Here is a 5,000-nt window from a genome sequence, read left to right as displayed (position 1 = left end):
AGCCTCCATCCCTCTGTGCCTCCGTCCCTCTGAGCCTCCGTCACTGCTCTGAGCCTCCGTCCCTCTGAGCCTCCGTCACTGCTCTGAGCCTCCGTCCCTCTGTGCCTCCGTCCCTCTGAGCCTCCGTCCCTCTGAGCCTCCGTCACTGCTCTGAGCCTCCGTCCCTCTGAGCCTCCGTCACTGCTCTGAGCCTCCGTCCCTCTGAGCCTCCGTCCCTCTGTGCCTCCGTCCCTCTGTGCCTCCGTCCCTCTGAGCCTCCGTCCCTCTGTGCCTCCGTCACTGCTCTGAGCCTCCGTCCCTCTGAGCCTCCGTCCCTCTGAGCCTCCGTCCCTCTGAGCCTCCGTCCCTCTGAGCCTCCGTCCCTCTGAGCCTCCGTCCCTCTGTGCCTCCGTCCCTCTGAGCCTCCGTCCCTCTGAGCCTCCGTCCCTCTGAGCCTCCGTCCCTCTGTGCCTCCGTCCCTCTGAGTCTCCGTCCCTCTGAGCCTCCGTCCCTCTGTGCCTCCGTCCCTCTGAGCCTCCGTCACTGCTCTGAGCCTCCGTCCCTCTGAGCCTCCGTCCCTCTGAGCCTCCGTCCCTCTGAGCCTCCGTCCCTCTGAGCCTCCGTCCCTCTGAGCCTCCGTCCCTCTGTGCCTCCGTCCCTCTGAGCCTCCGTCCCTCTGAGCCTCCGTCCCTCTGTGCCTCCGTCCCTCTGAGCCTCCGTCCCTCTGAGCCTCCGTCCCTCTGAGCCTCCGTCCCTCTGTGCCTCCGTCCCTCTGTGCCTCCGTCACTGCTCTGTGCCTCCGTCCCTCTGAGCCTCCGTCCCTCTGAGCCTCCGTCCCTCTGTGCCTCCGTCCCTCTGAGCCTCCGTCCCTCTGTGCCTCCGTCCCTCTGAGCCTCCGTCCCTCTGAGCCTCCGTCCCTCTGTGCCTCCGTCCCTCTGAGCCTCCGTCCCTCTGAGCCTCCGTCCCTCTGTGCCTCCGTCCCTCTGAGCCTCCGTCCCTCTGAGCCTCCGTCCCTCTGTGCCTCCGTCCCTCTGAGCCTCCGTCCCTCTGAGCCTCCGTCCCTCTGAGCCTCCGTCACTGCTCTGAGCCTCCGTCACTGCTCTGAGCCTCTGTCCCTCTGAGCCTCCGTCACTGCTCTGTGCCTCCGTCCCTCTGTGCCTCCGTCCCTCTGAGCCTCCGTCCCTCTGAGCCTCCGTCACTGCTCTGAGCCTCTGTCCCTCTGAGCCTCCGTCACTGCTCTGAGCCTCCGTCCCTCTGAGCCTCCGTCCCTCTGAGCCTCCGTCACTGCTCTGAGCCTCCGTCACTGCTCTGAGCCTCCGTCACTGCTCTGAGCCTCCGTCCCTCTGAGCCTCCGTCATTCTGAGTCTCCGTCCCTCTGAGCCTCCGTCCCTCTGAGCCTCCGTCCCTCTGAGCCTCCGTCACTGCTCTGAGCCTCCGTCCCTCTGAGCCTCCGTCCCTCTGAGCCTCCGTCCCTCTGAGCCTCCGTCACTGCTCTGAGCCTCCGTCCCTCTGAGCCTCCGTCCCTCTGAGCCTCCGTCCCTCTGAGCCTCCGTCACTGCTCTGAGCCTCCGTCCCTCTGAGCCTCCGTCCCTCTGAGCCTCCGTCCCTCTGAGCCTCCGTCACTGCTCTGAGCCTCCGTCCCTCTGAGCCTCCGTCCCTCTGAGCCTCCGTCCCTCTGTGCCTCCGTCCCTCTGTGCCTCCGTCACTGCTCTGTGCCTCCGTCCCTCTGAGCCTCCGTCCCTCTGAGCCTCCGTCCCTCTGAGCCTCCGTCCCTCTGAGCCTCCGTCACTGCTCTGAGCCTCCGTCCCTCTGAGCCTCCGTCCCTCTGAGCCTCCGTCCCTCTGAGCCTCCGTCACTGCTCTGAGCCTCCGTCCCTCTGAGCCTCCGTCACTGCTCTGAGCCTCCGTCCCTCTGAGCCTCCGTCCCTCTGAGCCTCTGTCACTGCTCTGAGCCTCCGTCCCTCTGAGCCTCCGTCCCTGCTCTGAGCCTCCATCACTGCTCTGAGCCTCCGTCCCTCTGAGCCTCCGTCCCTCTGAGCCTCCGTCACTGCTCTGAGCCTCCATCACTGCTCTGAGCCTCCGTCACTGCTCTGAGCCTCCGTCCCTCTGTGCCTCCGTCACTGCTCTGAGCCTCCGTCCCTCTGAGCCTCCGTCCCTCTGTGCCTCCGTCACTGCTCTGAGCCTCCGTCCCTCTGTGCCTCCGTCCCTCTGAGCCTCCGTCCCTCTGAGCCTCCGTCACTGCTCTGAGCCTCCGTCCCTCTGAGCCTCCGTCCCTCTGTGCCTCCGTCACTGCTCTGAGCCTCCGTCCCTCTGAGCCTCCGTCCCTCTGTGCCTCCGTCACTGCTCTGAGCCTCCGTCCCTCTGTGCCTCCGTCCCTCTGAGCCTCCGTCCCTCTGAGCCTCCGTCACTGCTCTGAGCCTCCGTCCCTCTGAGCCTCCGTCCCTCTGAGCCTCCGTCACTGCTCTGAGCCTCCGTCCTCTGTGCCTCCGTCCCTCTGTGCCTCCGTCCCTCTGAGCCTCCGTCCCTCTGTGCCTCCGTCCCTCTGAGCCTCCGTCCCTCTGAGTCTCCGTCCCTCTGAGCCTCCGTCCCTCTGTGCCTCCGTCCCTCTGAGCCTCCGTCCCTCTGTGCCTCCGTCCCTCTGAGCCTCCGTCCCTCTGAGTCTCCGTCCCTCTGAGCCTCCGTCCCTCTGAGCCTCCGTCCCTCTGTCCATCAAAAACAGTTAAAACAAGCTAATTCATGCTAACAATGCATTAAAAAAGCTAATTCATGCTACAATGTGTTAAATCAAGCTAATTCATGCTAACAATGTGTTAAATAATGTTAACAATGTGTTAAAACAAGCTAATTCATGCTAACAATGTGTTAAAAAAGCTAATTCATGCTACAATGTGTTAAATCAAGCTAATTCATGCTAACAATGCATTAAAAAAGCTAATTCATGCTACAATGTGTTAAATCAAGCTAATTCATGCTAACAATGTGTTAAATAATGTTAACAATGTGTTAAAACAAGCTAATTCATGCTAACAATGTGTTAAAACAAGCTAATTCATGCTAACAATGTGTGAAAACAAGCTAATTCATGCTAACAATGTGTTATAAAAGCTAATTCATGTTAAAAATTTGTTAAAAAAGCGAATTAATGCTAACAATTTGTTAAATCAATCTAATTAATGCTAACAATGTGTTAAATCAAGCTAATTCATGCTAACAATGTGTTAAATAATGTTAACAATGTGTTAAAACAAGCTAATTCATGCTAACAATGTGTGAAAACAAGCTAATTAATGCTAACAATGTGTGAAAACAAGCTAATTTATGCTAACAATGTGTTAAAACAAGTAATTCATGTTAACAATGTGTGAAAACAAGCTAATTTATGTTAACAATGTGTTAAAACAAGTAATTCATGTTAACAATGTGTGAAAACAAGCTAATTCATGCTAACAATGTGTGAAAACAAGCTAATTCATGTTAACAATGTGTTAAAACAAGCTAATTCATGCTAACAATGTGTGAAAACAAGCTAATTTATGCTAACAATGTGTTAAAACAAGTAATTCATGTTAACAATGTGTTAAAACAAGGTAATTCATGCTAACAACGTGTTAAATCATACTAACAATGTGTTACAACAAGATAATTCATGATAAGAATGTGTTAAAACAAGGTAATTCAAGCTAATTCATGCTAACAATGTGTTAAATAATGCTAACAATGTGTTAAAACAAGCTAATTCATGCTAACAATGTGTTAAAACAAGCTAATTTGTGTTAACAATGTGTTAAAACAAGCTAATTCATGCTAACAATGTGTTAATTAATGCTAACAATGTGTTAAAACAAGCTAATTCATGCTAACAATGTGTTAAAACAAGCTAATTTGTGTTAACAATGTGTTGAATCATGCTAACAATGTGTTAAACCAAGCTAATTCATGCTAACAATGTGTGAAAACAAGGTAATTTATGCTAACAATGTGTTAAAACAAGTAATTCATGTTAACAATGTGTTAAAACAAGGTAATTCATGCTAACAACGTATTAAATCATACTAACAATGTGTTACAACAAGATAATTCATGCTAAGAATGTGTTAAAACAAGGTAATTCAAGCTAATTCATGCTAACAATGTGTTAAATAATGCAATGTGTTAAAACAAGCTAATTCATGCTAACAATGTGTTAAAACAAGCTAATTTGTGTTAACAATGTGTTGAATCATACTAACGATGTGTTAAATCAAGCTAATTCATGCTAAGAATGTGTTAAAACAAGCTAATTCATGTTAACAATGTGTTGAATCATACTAACGATGTGTTAAATCAAGCTAATTCATACTAACAATGTGTTAAAACACGCTGATTCATGCTAACATTGTGTTAAATAATGCTAACAATGTGTTAAAACAAGCTAATTCATGCTAACAATGTGTGAAAACAAGCTAATCCATGCTAACAATGTGTTAAAACAAGGCAATTCATGCTAACAATGTGTTAAATCATACTAACAATATGTTAAAACATTATTCATTATAGCATTATGGTAATTTGTGCTAGCAACATGTTAAACCATGCTAACAAATTGTTAAGCAATGTTAGCAATGTGCTAAAACTTGTTAACAATATACTAATTCATGATAGTAATGTTTAAAACATGCTAATTCATGTTAGCTATGTGCTAATTAATGATAGCAACATGCTAATTTAATAATAACAATGTGTTAAAATGTTAGCAAAGTGCTAATTCATGTTAGCAATATGCAAAAACAAGTTAATTAATGCTAACAATGTGTTAAAAATGTTCATTTATGTTAACATTGTGCTAAAAAATGCCAACAATGTGTTATATCATGCTAACAATTTGCTAAAAAATATCAGCAATGTGCTAATTAATGCTAACAATTCGCTAAAACAAGTTAATCCATGCTTACAATGTGCTAACTTATGCTAGCAACACGTTAATCAAAAAAAGAAGATATTTTAATGAAGAGAGTACATGACTGGACCTTTCATGTCATGGTC

This window comes from Gobio gobio, assembly GCF_949357685.1.
Source record: "Gobio gobio genome assembly, chromosome: 4".
Lineage (NCBI taxonomy): Eukaryota > Metazoa > Chordata > Actinopteri > Cypriniformes > Gobionidae > Gobio > Gobio gobio.
Note: the sequence above shows the minus strand (reverse complement) of the source record.